Source organism: Hemitrygon akajei, unplaced genomic scaffold (genome assembly GCF_048418815.1).
Source record: "Hemitrygon akajei unplaced genomic scaffold, sHemAka1.3 Scf000204, whole genome shotgun sequence".
NCBI lineage: Eukaryota > Metazoa > Chordata > Chondrichthyes > Myliobatiformes > Dasyatidae > Hemitrygon > Hemitrygon akajei.
Window position 1 is genome coordinate 224,373 of NW_027332089.1, and position 17,564 is coordinate 241,936.

The following is a 17,564-nucleotide window of genomic DNA, read 5'->3' on the forward strand; positions in this document are numbered from 1 at the left end:
ATCTAACCTCTTTTCTCATCATCTACCATCTAATTTCGATCTTCTGCAGCCCCATTTTGCCTCCACCACTCACGTCCCACCCAGTCACTATTTCCATTCCACCTTACCGATCACCTATATCTACCTCTACCTCCCCAGCTCTTCCCCCAGCATCAACCCTTACCTCTTTACTCCGACTATTTCCCGCTTACTCTCAGTCTAGAGGGAGGATTTTGGTCCAGATTTTGACGGTTGATTTTCCTCCACAGATGCTGCCCGACCCATTGAGTTCCTCCGGTTGTTTGTTCTTTGGTCTATATAACCCCTGTTAGTATGGGGAGCGGGATTTTACCCCATATTCCCGATATAATCTCAACAAAGCCCAAATAATCGTTATGGTAATTACTACACTTAAACATGAGAAAGCATGCAAATGCAGAAATCCAAAGCAACACACACAAAATGCTGTAGGATCGCAACACATCAGGCAGTGTCTATAGAAAAGAATAAACAGTCGACATTTTGGACAAAGAGCCTTCTTCATTGATGAGGAGGAGGGGCAAGATATCTGAATAAAAAGGTCGGGGAGGAGAAAGAGGCGAGCTGGGAGGTGATAGGTGAAGTCAAGTGTTGGGAGGTCAAGGGCTGGGGAATAAAGAATCGGAGAGTTGTCAATAGGAGAAAGGGAAAGAGGGGACCTGGGGGAAGTAAAGAGCTGGTGAGGAGAAACGAAGTTCAGAGTGGGTAATAGAGAAGTGGGTGGGGCGGGGGATTTATTTAATGGAAGGAAAAATCAATATTCATACAATCAGGTTGGAGGGTACCCAGTTGAATTATAAGGTATTGCTCCTTCGCCCTCTGGGAGGTCTCATTCTGACACAAGAGAAGACCATTGACCAAGACCTCTGAATGGGAATCAGAATTAAAATGTTTGACCGCTGCGAAGTCCCCTTTGTGGCAGATGATACAGAGATGATCGACAGAACGGTCTCCCAATTTATGGTGGGTCTCACCAATGTAAATGAGGCCGCATCAGGAGCACGGGACACAATTGACGACCCCAGCAGATACGCAGGTGAAGTGTTCCTGGAAGGACTGTTTTGGGCTCTGAATGGAGGTGAAAGAGGATGTATACGGGTAGCTGTAGCACATAGGCCGCTTTCAGGGATAAATGGCTGGAGGGAGATTAGTGAGGAGGGACGAATGAACAAGGGAATTGTGGAGAAAGTGATCCCTGTTGAAAGAAGAGGGCGGGGTAGGAGAGAGGAAGGTAAAGATATGACTAGTTGTAAGATCTCATTGGAGATGCTGGAAACTGGGGAGGCTGAATGGATGGGGGGTAAGGAGAAAAGGAACTCTGTCACTATTACGGTGGTAGGAAGACGGTTGGAGCATGGAGAACGGTAAATGTGAGCGAGGGCAATATCAATAGTGGAGGGAGGACAACCGCATCCTGGGAACAGATGCAGCAGAAGCAAAGAAACTGAGAAAAGGGTAGAACAATTTGCAAGTGATAGGTGGGTATGGTGGAGATTATCATAGCAATTAGTAGATTTATAAAAGATGTCGGTTGACACCTTGTCTCTACAGATGGAGATAGAAAGAGATCAGGAAAGGGCACGAACGTGTCAGAGGTGGACCGGCTTACACTAAACAGCTCTTGGAAAGCCAGAGCAGAGACTTCAGGAGCCCTAGCAGGTACGGATGGTGCTGGTATTTAAGGAACTGAGTTACGTTGTAGATTAAGCAAGTTAGCAATGTATTCCCTGAAGCAAAGGGGAACGAGGGGAGATACTAGCAGAGGTTCCCAAACTTTTTTATGCCATAGACCCCTAGTATTCACGGTAGGATCCGTGGACCCTGGTTGCGAACCATTGCAAACCATTATCAAACTATAATGTTATAAATAGGGTGAATTAATGTAGGCTTTAGCTTCTCAGTTTGGGTGAGGTCATGGGTTTACGGCAAAAAGCGAAATATTTAAGGGGAATCTGAGGAGGAACTACTTCACGTGGAGGCTGGCACGCATGCAGATTCAGGTTCAATTGCAAAATTTAAGAGAATTTTCTATGGGTACATGGATGAGGAAGTGATTGAGGACTCTGGTCTGGGTGCAATTAAGTGGGTCCAGGCAGAGAATGCTTATGATTTCATTGGTATGATTTCAGGTCTGCAACAACTTGAGTGTTTCTTTAACTTCCATTTTCATTTGTCACATACAGCTGAAAGTGATTAGGAAATTCCAAACACGGTGAGAATACTGAATCCGAGGTAAATAATCTACGATGCAAACACTGAACAGCTCATTCTAGATACTCATTCACTCTGTGTATTGAGATTACCTGTCAGGTGTCTCTGATCTTTCCACTCTACTCTATCTGTGCCCTTTGGCTTTGGACTCCACAACCCTGGGAACAATCCTTGGCATATTTGGTTGAGCATCACCGGCATTGTAGAGTACGTTAGGATAAATAGTTTTGACTGTACCAGTGACGTCCCCCTCCCTGGTGCCCTAAACAATGCTTAGAGGCACGCAATTCGATCAAATCACGAAAGATTCCCTCTCCAAGGGGAGCAGACACACTTTGTAACGACAGCAGATGAGAGGACTCTGCAGAGATCCAACCCCTGTGAGGCTGCTGGGCCAGAAATCATCCCAGGCCGACTGCTCCGGCAGTGCGTACACCAGCTCACTGATTACGTCACGGCCATCGCCAACACTTCACTCATGCAGGCTTCAAATCAGCCAGCATCCTCCATGTACCAAAGAACTTTACACCTTCAGAATGAGACGACCACCGCCTGGTGGAACTACCGCCAGTCATCACAAAGAGCGTGAAACGGCTGGTTTCATATACATATCAATAACTCCAATCCTGCCACATTAGTTACTCACCAATCTGTTTACTGTCAGAATCCCTCTATGACAAAATACAACTCTTTCGTCTGAATACAGCCCTGTGCAACTCTGTGTTGGACTACTGAACCAACCGGCTTCAGAAATTCAGGATGTATAACCACTCTTCACTCCCAATCATCCTCAACAATGGCTGCGTGCTGAGATCATTGCTGTACACTTTGCTCACACATGACCGCACAGCCAGACACCCAGGGAATCACAGTCAAGTTCGCAATGACATAACAGTGTTAACAGTGATCACTAATATCAATGAGAGGACATACAGAGAGAAGGGCTAAGGGGCTGGTGCCAGGAAAATAACCCGTTGCCTCAATGTCAACGAGACAACCTCAGGAGAACTTGCACCACTCACACACATCTTGACATCAGCAGCATAGCTATGGAAACTGGAAGCAATTTCAATCTCCTGGGCATTCATATCTCACACAACCTCTCAAGGTCCCAGAGCACATTCCACGCAATTAGGAAATCTCAGCAACATTTCGACTTTCCGAGGAGGCTGAAAGCAGATGGACTATATGCTGTATACGTATACTCATGTCTTACAACAGATGTACGGCAGAGTGCATCCTAACATGCTGCATCACGACATGGCATGGGAACGGCACCGTGGCGGACAGAAAAGCTCTACAATGTGTAGTCAAACTTCTCAACACATACATCGGGGAAGAGGCTACATAGCATCCGCACCGGCAACAGCAAACTCAATAATATTTAGTTTTCCCCAGCAATAAGACTGATCACCGCCTCTACCCTCTAACCCACGCTACACAACCCCCATCACCACTAGCTTAACATTTCCTTTCAGTCACCGCATGTCCAGACACTCCTCTGCCTAGCGTCATTTCATGGACATACAATTAATGTAGTAAGCTATCATATGTATTGTGTGTGTGTGTGTGTGTGTGTGTGTGTGTGTGTGTGTGTGTGTGTGTGTGTGTGTGTGTGTGTGTGTGTGTGTGTGTGTGTGTGTGTGTGTGTGTGTGTGTGTGTGTGTTTAATTGTTATTGTGTTCTTTATCTTATTGTATTTTGTTTTGCTGCATTGGATCCGGAGTAACAATTATTTAATTCTCTTCACATTTGTGTACTGGAATTATGTTAAATAATCCTGAATCTTGAAACATGGGGAAAATACTACGACAAACCACATCACTTATACTCACTCATTTTATACCCTCTTCATTTTTTAAACTCCTACAATGTCACACTCATTCCCCTGTGCTCCATGGAATAAAGATCAAGCTCCGCCAAGCTCTCCCTGAAACTCGTCTTCTAGACCAGGCAGCATTGACATCAATCTCTGTGAGCTTGATTATGTCTGTCCTACTATAGAATGTCCTACAAAATTGTACATAATACTCAGTGTAGCCTCGCCAGTAATTTATTTAACTACAATATAATGTCCATAATCCAGAAGTCAATGACCTAACTGATGAAGGCCAGAATGATTAAGGCCTAATTTTCGACCCTCTATACTTGCCCGTTAACCTTCTGTGACTTGTACTCCCAGGTCGCTTTGTTCCACAACATTCCGTACTCTCCCATTCACTATATCAGTCCCAGCCTCGCTTGACTGTCCAAAATGCACCATTTCTCATTTGTCCAACATAAAACCATTTGCCGTTCCTCAACCCATCTTCATAACTGGCCAAGATCCCTTTGAAGTTCATTGTAACATGTTGCAATATCAACCAGACTCTCGAACTTAGTATCAAACTTGCTAACCGTGCCATGTACATTCATATATAAAAACACAGTAGCATGAATAATGAATTACAGAGGTCTCGACAATGACTCGCACATCGCACTCGTCACTGGTCTCCATTCGCAAAATCACCTTCTGCTGCCTGTTCTCGAGCCTGGTATGAATCCACCTCACGTAACCTAACCTTCCAGATGAGCTGCCATGCAGGATCATGTCTGACGCTTTACCAAAGTCCATTTAAACAAAATCACTGCCCTACGTCATCTATCTCTACAGTGACCTCTTCAAAAGTCTCCAGAGTACTTGACAGGTGTGATGTCCCACTGGGTGGAACAAATTGCGATTTCTCCATAACCAATGTCTAACCACCCGAGACTTCATCCTCGCTGCAGATAGATGAAATTCCAGTCCCAGCTGTAAAATTGACAACCTGGATTGAAGCCCGTATACTGCTAGTTCTGTATTCTGAGAGACTCCATCTGTAATATAAGCGACACACAGACAATTCGATGCCGGTGATCTGCCATTTTCAATTCACAAACTAAGGTGGGACGGGAACCTAAGAATCTTCTGCCTGCGCTGTTGCTCAGGCTGGTTTACCAGTCTGTAGATTGTAAGATGATGCGGATACACTTCAGCTTGTATCCAGTATCTATTTTTGATCACTGTCTTCTTGCTGAGCTGGATATAGCCCAGCACAGTTGGCTAAGATAGTTCTCTCAGGGTAGCAGAAACACAATGTAAAATTATAAAGTAGAAAATGCTGAGAACTCAGTACATCAGACTACATCTGTGAAAGGAGAAATGGTGGAAGACCCAGCTTCAGAACTGAGACTGTCCGAGATGCTGCCGATCTGCTGATTGTTTCCAGCATTCTCTCTTTTCCTGCATTAAATTTCCTGCAGAGCAGTTTTTGTTTATTTTAATGCACAGACATTAACTGATTGGAAGGTTGTGGATGTTATTTCCTTATTCAAGAAAGTGAGTAGACTTAGCCCAGGAAATTATACACCAATGTGACTTACTACAGGGTTTCGTAAGTTGATCGAGAAGATCCTGACGGACATAATATGATTAGAAATAGTCGGCATGGGTTTTTCACAGGCAGGTCGTGCCTTACGAGCCTGACTGAATTTTATTTAATGATGTGACTAAAGATCTTGATGAAAGTAGTGCAGTAGATATGTATAGTAGTATATGGCAGAATATACTGGTATATATAATGGTAATACTCTTGGCAGCGTGGAGGATCACAGTAATGTTAGGGTCCGAGTCCATAGGACACTCAAAGCAGCTGCTTCGGTTGGCTGTGTGGTTAGGAAGGCTGACGGTGCATCGGCCTTCATTGACCGTGAGACCAAGTTCAAGAGCCGAAAGGTAATGTTACAGCTATATAGGACCCTGGTCAGACACCACTTAGAGCACTGTGCTTAGTTCTGGTCACCTCACTACAGGAAGGATGTGGAAGTTATAGAAAGGGTGCAGAGGAGATTTACAAGGATGTTGCCTAGTTGGGAAGCATGCCTTCTGAGAATAGGTTGAGTGAATCTGGCCGTTTCTCCTTGGAGAGATGGAGGATGAGAGGTGACCTGATAGAGTGGTATAAGATGATGTGAGGCAATGATCGTGTGGCTCGGCAGAGGATTTTTCCAGAGCTGAAATAGCTAACACGAGAGGGCACAGTTTTAAGGTGCTTGGAAGTAGGTACAGAGGCGATGTCACAGGTAAGGATTTCTTTTAGGCAGACGGTGGTTGAGGTGGATAGAATAATGTCTTTAAGAGAATCTTGGACACGTAAGAAGGGTGCTTGATATGTTCGTGGCCTAAGGTAGAAGGAACTTATTAATCAGCCCTAGTAATAGCTAAGAAAAATAGAGGGCTATGAGTAACCTTAGGAAATTAATAAAGTAAGTAAACGTTTCGGACTGCACTTTTGGCCGAAGGGCCTGTGTATTATGCTGCAGGTTTTCAATATCTCTATGTATTCAGTTCATTCCTTACAGCCAATGCTCACAGCATCTTTTCCTCTCATTATGATTCTGCCGCATTTGCTCCCGAGCCTACTATCTCTATGCTGAGAGGAAGTGAGCTCTAGTGGTTTGTTACCATGGAAACGCAGGAAGTGGCTCAACGAAAATAACTGAAAAAGGAAATAACAAATTCAACATCATACGCTATGAGTTACACTGTGACAAAGTAAATGCTGCAGCCATTTGCAGATGATGAATCTAAAATTGTAAAGGCTGTTTTTAACCATGCCTCGTGCTGCATTCTATAAAAAAATCTAGTAGTTCTGGCTAACAAAAAATGATTCATATTTAGCTATCAATAATATATTAGCCTCTGCCATAAATATACCCGATGACAACCGCAACCATCATCTGTTGCAATAAACTCTACAGGCCGAGCACTCTTTAGATAACGAAGTGTCACTCATCTCAGTTTTAATGGGAAACTTCCAGAGGAACAAAGTTAGCAATTTCGGTTAGCATCTTGAGATTATGCTTGATATCCACCGAATGACAGACAGGTGACAGTGAGGGGGGATTTCCAAACACAGCTTGAACACCAAACTCACTGGTCTATTTTTACTGCTGCAAACACGGAACAGCCCATTTACTCACAGCCTCTCACTGTGAGGGATGGGATGTTAACTCATCCTCTCCTCAGATTAGCACTCATTGCTTCCAAAGGAACTCCAGAAACAAACATCTGATCCCAGAACAGAAATACTGGCCCAACACCTCATAAACTGTGGCAGCTTGAACCCCGGGTCCATTATACTTGGATCTAAACCTGTGATATCTCAGGGCCCAACCGCACAGGGTCACACTGCTGAATCTGTCACTCACCGACCCTGAATCCTCACATCGTCCCCGCTTCTCACAGCGAGTGGTGTAATCAGAAATTTCCCCACAACCAATGCCCAGCACCCCGAACCTTTTGATTCATTGTGAATGTTGGAACATCCAGCCCCTATCTGTGGGAGTATTGACCTGGGCCAACTCGCAGATACTGACTTGTCCATATACCCAGTGTTTCCCAGGATTACAGTTCAAACAGCAACTCGCCCAGGACACCTTGTTGTCAGTAATATGCTGCAGTGTCTGGGCCATTCAGAGTTCAAAACCTAACACTACGATATCAACCTGTGGCAGAACGGGAAACTGATGATCCTCTGACTGAGTCAGGGATGGGGCTGGAAGACCTGGGCGCGGGGCACCAGCAGGCAGGGAAACGATTCACATTTTCCCCACCAACTAAACAGAACACATTTTATCATTATCCTCTTGCTAAATGAGATTTTGTCCAGCACAACTGGCCAATACGTTTCCTGTAGGCCAGCAGGAGTAAAACATTTTTAATACAAAATTGAAGGTAAAGTGCTGGAAACTCGGTACATCAGATTGGATGTGTGTAAAGGGAAACTGTGGAAGACCCAGTAGCAGACTGGGACTGTCCAAGATGCTGACAGATCTGCCGAACGGTTCCAGCATTTTCTCTGTTTTTAAATTTAAATGATGCACAACTATTAACAGATTACAAGATATTTGTGACGTCCTGAACAAAGCTGCACAAATCTAATGCCACAATTCACTAGTTTTCTCTTCAATCCAATACACACAACAGTCAATGGCCACAACATCCTCCTCACCCCATTATGAATCTGCTATTCTGCTTTCAAGCCTACTTCTGAAAAAAAAGATTAACACAATGATCATTTGGTTACGTTGAAGCTAAAATCGTAACAGCTGTCTTTAACCTACCTGGTGCAGCATTCAATAAATCCTCTGGTAGCTCCAGGTAACAAACTCCAATTTCAGAAATAACTCAGTGAGGCAAAATTCGTCACAATGAAGATAATGGTAGAAGAGAGAGTTCATATATAATCATTGATGACAGGTTGGACAGTGGTTGAACAGGATGGTTGATAAATTTCATTGAGGTGGTGGGATACAGGCTGGACAGAAATTGAACAAAATGATTTATATATATGATTGAGGTGATGGGATACGTACTGGACAGCGGTTGAATAGGATGGTTGATATATATCATTGAAGTTTTGGGATACATTCCGGACAGGGATTGAATAAGGTTGTTGATATATATCGTTGAGATGGTAGCATACAGGCTGGACAGAGGTTTGATATATATAATTGAGGTGGTGGGATACAGACCGGACGGAGGTTGAACAAGATGGTTGACATATATCATTGAGGTGGTGGGATAGAGGCTGGACAGAGGTTGAACAAGATGGGTGATATATGTCATTAAGGTGGGTGGATGCAGACTGGATAGAGGTTGACCAACATGTTTGATATATATCATTGAGGTGTTGGGATACAGACTAGACAGAGGTTGAACAAGACGGTTCGTATATATATATTGAGGTGTTGGGAAACAGTCTGGACAGAGGTTGAAGAAGATATTGATATATGTCATCGAGGTCGTGGGTTCATACATATATATATATATATATATATATATAACAAGATAATTGATATATATGATTCAGGTGATGAGATACAGATTGGACAGCGGTTGAAAGGGATGGTTGATATATATCATTGAGGTGTTGGGATACGGGCTGGACAGATGTTTGATATACATCATTGATGTGGTAGGATACAGACTGGATGGAGGTTGAACAAGATGGTTGACATATATTATTGAGGTGGTGGGATATAGACTGGATAGAGGTTGACCAAGATGTTTGATATATATCATTGAGGTGGTAGGATACAGGCTGGGCAGATGTTTGATATACATCATTGAGGTGGCATAATACAGTCAGGAAAGAGGTTGAACAAGATGGTAATATATATCATTGAGGTGGTGGAATACAGACTGGACAGAGGTTGAACAAGATGGTTGACATATATCATTGTGGTTGTAGGATTTAGGCTGAGCAGATGTTGAACAAGATGCTTGATATTTATCATTGAGGTGGTGGGATACATTCTGGACAGCTTCTGATCAAGATGGTTGATATATATCATTGAGGTGGTGGGATACTGACTGGACAGAGGTTGAACAAGAGGGTTGATATATATCATTGAGGTGGTGGGATACAGGCTGAGCACATGTTGAAAAAGACGCTGATATTTATCATTGAGGTGGTGGGATAGAGGCTAAACAGAGGGTGGACAAGATGGTTGACATATATCATTGAGGTGGTGGGATACAGACTGGACAGAAGTTGAACAAGATGGTTGATATATTTGATTGAGGTGATGGGATACGGACTGAACAGCGGTGGAATAGGATGGTTGATGTATATCATTGAGGTGTTCGGATACAGGCTGGACAAAGATTAAACAAGATGGTTAACTATATATCATTGAGGTGGTAGGTTACAGGCTGGGCAGATGTATGATATACATCATTGAGGTGGTGGGATACATACTAGACAGAATTTCAACAAGATGGTTTATACACACACACACACACACACACACACACACACACACACACACACACACACACACACACACACACACACACACACACACACACACACATATACATATTGAGGTGTTGCGATACAGGCTGCACAGAGGTTGAACAAGATGGCTGATATATTTCATTGAGGTGGTAGGATACAGATTGGGTAGCGGTTGAACAAGATGGTTGATGTATATCTTTCAGGTGATCGGATTCAGGCTGGACAGAGTTTGAACAAGATAATTGATATATATGATTCAGGTGGTGGGATACAGACTGGACAGCGGTTGAAAAGGATGGTTGATATATATCATTGAGGTGCTGGATGTAGGCTGGACAGAGATTGAACAAGATGGTTAATTATATATCATTGAGGTGGTGGGATACAGGCTGGACTGACGTTGAACAAGATGATTGATATACAAGATTGAGGTGATGGGATACGGACTGGACTGCGGATGAATGGTATGGTTCATATATATCATTGACGTGTTGGGATACAGGCTGGACAGAGGTTGGACAAGATGGTTGACAAATATCATTGAGGTGGTGGGATACAGGCTGGACAGAAGTTGAACAAGATGATTGATATATATGATTGAGGTGATGGGATACGGACTGGACAGCGGTGGAATAGGATGGTTGATGTATATCATTGAGGTGTTGGGATACAGACTGGACAGAGGTCGAACAAGATGGTTAATTATATATCATTGAGGTGGTGGGATACAGGCTGGACAGAGGTCGAACAAGATGGTTAATTATATATCATTGAGGTGGTGGGATACAGGCTGGACAGAAGTTGAACAAGATGATTGATATATATGATTGAGGTGATGGGATACGGACTGGACAGCGGTGGAATAGGATGGTTGATGTATATCATTGAGGTGTTCGGATACAGGCTGGACAGAGATTGAACAAGATGGTTAATTATATATCATTGGGGTGGTAGGATACAGGCTGGGCAGATGTTTGATATACATCACTGAGGTGGTGGGATACAGACGAGACAGATGTTCAACAAGACGGTTTATACACACACACACACACACACACACACACACACACACACACACACACACACAAGATGGTTGATATACTTGATTGAGGTGATGGGATACGGACTGGACAGCGGATGAATCGGATGGTTCATATATATCATTGAGGTGTTGGGATACAGACTGGACAGAGGTCGAACAAGATGGTTAATTATATATCATTGAGGTGGTGGGATACAGACTGGATAGGGGTTGAACAAGATGTTTGACATATATCATTGAAGTAGTAGGATTTAGGCTGAGCAGATGTTGAACAAGATGCTTGATATTTATCATTGAGGTGGCGGGATACAGTCTGGACAGCGTTTGAACAAGATGGTTGATATATATCATTGAGCTGGTGGGATACAGGCTGGACAGTGACTATCTCAGATGAGCAGGGAATTGAGTTGACTATTACTTACATTCGTCATATACACGAGGAGTGAAAATCTTTAGTTTATGTTTGCATCTAAATAGGCAATCTGCAATTTATTGTAATTTATAATAAAAAGTATGTACACAATATAACACAGAAATGCTATTTTGCCAGCGTGAATTAATCAGTCTGATAGCATGGCGGAAGAAGGTGCCCTCGTCGTCCTGACTTTTATGCTGCGGTACCATTTCCCAGATGGTAGCATCTGAAACAGGTTGTGGTTGGGGTGACTCTGGTCGCCAATGGTCTAAGGTGAAAGAGGCTCTGTTGTGCATTTTTTAATCATACACCTGGTATGTGCAGACCACCTGAGATCCTTGATGATGTGTATGCCAAGGAACTCCAAGTTGGTCACCTTCTCAACCCCAGATCCATTGATGTCAATCGGACCTACCCTGTCTCCATTCCTCCTTTAGTCCACAACCAGCCCCTTTGATTTTGCGACATTCTGGCAGAGATTGTTTTCTTGACACCACTGTGTTAGGGTGATTCCTTCTTCTCTGTAAATTCCCTTATTGTTATTTGAGATTAGGCCAATCAGTGTAGTGTCGTCAGCAAATTTAATTAATAGATTGGAGCTGTGGGTGGCGACACAAGTCATGGGTGCACAGAAAGTGAATGAGGGGGCCAACTAGACAACTCTGTGGGGTATGTGTGCTGAGGGTCAGAGAGGCAGAGGTGAGGGAGCCCACTCTTACCACCTGCCGGCGATCTGATAGCAAGTCCGGTGTCCAGCTGCACAAGGCAGGGTGAAGACCGAGGTCTCTGACCTTCTTGTCTCTGACCTTCGTATGGCTAATGCTCGGCCCATGACTGCAAGGAACTGCAGAGAACTTTGGTATCATCTGGGAACATCAGAGAAACAAGCCTCCCTTCCATAGACTCTTCCTGCACTTCCCCAGCCTCGGAAAAAAAACTCCTCAACCTGTGATATTATTGTTGTACACCAATGCCTTAACGTGTTACCACCAGGCTCAAGAACTGAGCTTCTGCTTTGGAAATTCAAAGGGAAACTTAACTGAACTGTTGTCATTTCTCAGGAAAACAAATAAATGGAAAAGGCTTCAATCTCGCATTATGATCTGTGGTAACTGGGATCGGGTGACTGGTGGTGGGTCTCCCATATCGGAATCAGATTTAATATCAAAGGCATATGTCATGAAATTTGTTGCCTCTGCGGCAGCAGTACAACTTAATACATAACAATAGATTTTCACAATAAGAACACACATATTAAATAGTTAAATTATATAAGTAGTACAAAAATTTAAAAACAGATTAAAAATGTAATAAATTGTTTTAATTGTGTGGAACTCCTTGACTGACTGGCTTGTTGCTTTGGAAATTCTGGAATGAAACTGAACTAAGCTGTACACATTTATCAGAAGCTCAGATAAATAGCCAGAAACATTGCCTGTACTTCAGCGGATAAAAACAGTGGAATGAAACATGCTGAAAATATAGTAGAATCAAAAACATATTGCCCACCCACCATGAGAGGAAGTGACAGATCCGGATCTCACGTCCTTGTCTGAACGAGGAAAGATGAAGCTACACGTACACGTAGAGCAGTGACCCGCTGATGCTGCAGAGAAACGTGAACAGGAAACGGGATCAGGTGACGGGTGGAGGAATTCCCACCTGAACCGGTGACTCTGCTCCTCACCCTCACACGCTGCCAGACCCATCTGCCGCTTTTCCCACAGTATTCCATATTTACTCCAGATACGTTTTTACTTTTTTTCCACCATATCTTCGCTGGCCCTTTCCCTCCACCTCCAGGTCACAAAGTCTCGGGCTCGATTCCCATCCCGGTCAATTGAGACCCAAACACGAATTGTGCTGTTTTCATTTAAATCAGTCTATGGTTATAAACACTAATTTCTATTCACATTACTCTGGCCTCACTGGACAGGAAAACTGAAACATCAAGTGAAAAAACAGCCGGATGTGCCCATTCAGCCTCTCTAACCATCAACTCTGTTCTCCCAACTCAGCCACATCCTGTCCGTCCCGTTTTACACTATCTTCATCCTTTCAATAAAGTCCACCTCCCACTCCCTCTCCGGGGAGCCGGAATTCTCGATAGGCCGAGCGGTCTCCTTCTACCTCTCAGCGATACATCAGACTCCGGCCGCAGGAGACGGTTCACAAACGCCCCCAACTTCGCTCGGAGGAAAATGGAAATAAATCAAAAAGCGAACATTTACGTTGAGATTTCCTCCGGTTTGACGGGGAGAGCGTGCAGCAGCGGGTGACAGGTTCAGTGGGGATCATGCACTGTCGACTGGTCCGCCTCCGCGATTGGTTGTAACCAGTGACTGACATCGCTTCGCACCAATCGGAATTGCGCAGCTCCTGAATCCTCTGTTGACAGCAGCGGGGGGGGGGGGGGGGGGGTGGAAATGGACTGGTCACGTGATTAGTGGCTCAGCCGTTAAACCGACCAAGCTCGAGCTCCCCCGCGCGTGGGTGACATAAGACACCGCGCGCGTAAGCGCAGTTCCCGGTATGGGGAGCCCGTGTGTGACGTAAAGTGCGAGGGAGGGGTGTCTTTGACGTCACCGCTGTGACGTTTCCCTGTGGGAGAGCCATCGCATTTTAAAACACTCTTTGTCTCCTAGTAAACTCAACACCCTGACAGTGAGGTCCATAGATACCCCTTCCTCTCAAAGTCAGGGCATCATTCAGGCAGCTGATCGCTGAGAGGAATTATATTTATTGGCCATTAAAATTCTCCCAGATTCGTTTGGACGGATTTAATGTGGAGTTCGGGGTGTCACAGTGAAAGGGCCGGACGGCCGAACTCTCTCCGTTGTCCAAACATCCTTCCAGGTGAGGCGACACTTCACCTGTGAATCTTCCGGGGACGCCTATTGTGTCTGCTGCTCCCGATGCGGACGCCTCTGCACTGGTGACACCAGTTATTGTTCTCTTTTGTGCGGGAGGGGTGGGTTTTGGGGGTTGATGATCGGGATGTCGTTCTTTTTTATGCGAGGGGTGGGGTGGGAGTTTGATTTTTCTCTCTGAACTATTTCCATGTTCCTTCCTTGTTTCGTGGCTCTCTGGGGACGAAAAAAACTCCGACGTATTTATAAATACCTGCTTTGATAATAAATTAACCTTTGAACTATCCGCTCCGAGCGGGACTTCCCGGTGTACAAACATTCATTTCGATTCACATTCCCGTTCCGACATATTAACCCAACAACTCCTCTTGTGCCAAAATGAGGACGCCCTCAGGGTCCAGGATCTGCAGCTTATATTCCATCTGAGTACCCCCCTCCCCCCAACCTGATGGCATGAATATTAATTTCTCCTCCCGGTGAACAAATCTCCCTCCCTCCCACTCCCTCTCTTCCTCTCTGACTTTTCACGTCCTCTCACGTGCTTATTACGTCTCTCTAGGTCCACTGCTCCGATTCTCCACTCTCTTCTCCTATTAGATTCTATTTTCTTCTGCTCTTGAGCTTTCCCACCTACCTGGCTTCACCTATCACCATCCAGTCAGCCATTTCCTCGCCCGCCCCGATTTTATTCAGATATTTCCCTCATTCTATCTCAGTCTTGAAGGAGGGTTCAATTAGAAACGTCGACTATTGACTCTTTTCGATAGATGCTGCCTGAGTTCAGCCAGCATTTTGTGTGATTTCCAGCATCTGCAGATTTTGTCATGTTTGTGAATTACCTCTCAGTTGGAGGGGTTGGGTGGAAGAGTGGATATGGCCGGTGCAGAGAGATCAAGCGTACAGAGCCTCGACGTTGATTTCTTTCTCTTCATTCCTGAATCTGAACTTCCCATCTTTGAGCTGGAGAGATGTCTATGAGATCTGAGAGCATTACACAACTAGAGGAAGCTGACTGCTGAGAGAAACAATCCGTCAGGATTCCCCTCCCCGCTGACGGGGATTCTCTTTTACAGAACGCTTGGAACATGCGCCCGGAATTGTCCTGGATCACCACAATAGAGTCAGGAAACTTCTCCTGCATCACTCTGATTCCTCTTGAGACAGGCGCACGCGCTCTACTTGCATAACCTCCTCCATGGACTCGATGCTGTGTGGCGAGGGAGGAGCCAGTCGGTTATCCAGCCGTCAAGTGAAACAGCCAGATTAATCATTTCATCCAGACTATCCTGCTGGTCCCGGACTGCGATCTCACGTAGGACCTTTGCATTCAGTCCACACTGGATGGCAGTGATGAGAGATCTCTGATGCAAACCCCTCTCTCCTGCAGGCATGCGGAATTTAACTGCCCCCGTAAAATGTCGAACAGACTGTGTGGAGGTCCATCTGGAAGATAGACCATGTACGCCAGTTTTTGCCCACCGTCACCAAAACAACCAGGCTGGGCATGGAATGTCAGCTCGCATTTGGGAATAAACATCCTGCAACAATCAGTATCAGCATAATATCCGCCTGCTTGTGAAATATATATATATAGGTTCGGATATGGCCCGAGTGCAGAGCAAGAGACACTGAAGCAGGTCGATAGTTCACACACTTTAATGCGAACAGAGTTAGAGAAAAGAATAAACGCTACGCCAAACAGGGCCATTAACTAAAATTCTCAAAAGGAAAATGAAGCCTACAGTGCGGTTGAAAGGAATAACTTAATATAAAATGAACAACAACACACACAAAATGCTGGTGGAACACGGCAGGCCAGGCAACATCTATAAGGAGAAGCGCTGTCGACATTTCGGACAAAGACCCTTCGTCAGGATGAAGGGTCCTGTCCTGACGAAGGGTCTTGGCCCGAAACGTCGACAGTGCTTCTCCTTATAGATGCTGCCTGGCCTGTTGTGTTCCACCAGCATTTTGTGTGTGTTGTTGTTTGTCTTTCCAGCATCTGCAGATTTCCTCGTGTTTGCTAATATAAAATGAATATCGGGAGTCAGTTTCCTCAAACTCTCCAATTTCTCAGGCAAGGCCGAAAGCAAGCAGGCAGCGATGAGTTATTGCGCTTGCTTCAAGTCTCGACAAGCACTATGACAGAAATAATTGATATTAATACTATCACACTGAAATAATAATTAGCCAGGGGCCCTGTCCCGACCACGGATTCGGCAGCACAGCAGATACAGCAATTGCGCTCATGAGGATGTACGTGTCAGCTAATTATTATTTTATTGTGATAGTATTTAACTCAATTCTTTCTGTCATAGTGCTGGACGCAGCCCCTGAGGCGTAACAGAACTGTATCTGTTGGAAGACTCGGATGAGCGGCGTGTCCAAGGTATCTTTAGCCACAATACACTGTGTTAAATTGCAGGGAGATGGGAACCAGAATGCCAGAACAGTTAATGTTGAGTTGTGGAGGAAGATGTTGGGAAGACTGCAGACAGAGCAATGAATCAAAGGTTGAGCATGGTGCGACTACTGACCCGAGCTGCATATATTTCAATACAGGAAGTAACGGAGGCAAGTTGTGTAACGAGCTGGAGATGAGGGAGCTGGTTGGGCAGACAGAGGCAACGTGTAGTGAGGAGAGGCTGTCGATAGGGCAAAATTGCAGTCAACAAGATGCAACATAAATGGTGGACAAAATCGAAAAGCGTGCATACAGAAATGAAGATGTTATATTTGAATGGGACGGTATACAGACTAAGGCAGATAAACTTGCAGCACAGTTGCCGATCGGAATGATGTTATTGGCGTCTCTGAAAAATCTAAAAGGGTTGATACAGGGCTGAACTGAATAGTGGCTGAAAAAAAAATAGCCTGGTGCTTAATGTCCAAGGATCCACGTTATATCAAAACAAGGCAGGAAGGTAGAGTGGGCGGCGTTGCTCTGTTGGTGAAAAATAAATCAAATTATTCGAAAGAGGAGACATACGGTTGGAAGACGCTGATTCTTTGCGAATAGAGGGGAGGAACTGCAAGGGTAAAACGACAGTGATTGGAGTTGTATACAGACTCCAAAACGGTGGTAAGAATTTGACTTCCAAACTTCAAAGGGGGATTAAAAAATTCTTGCCCAAGGAGTGTCATGGTCCCTTCTGGCACCCGGCTATCTTCCTGAGGAATTGGGC

At 44.6% G+C, this 17,564-nt stretch overlaps 1 protein-coding gene across 1 annotated transcript in view; it reads right to left on the reverse strand.

Annotated features, from left to right (window-relative positions):
* The window catches only part of LOC140724394 (uncharacterized), a 120,050-nt gene that overhangs the window by 85,333 nt on the left and 17,153 nt on the right, over positions 1–17,564 (reverse strand). The gene's annotated exons all lie outside the window — the stretch shown is intronic.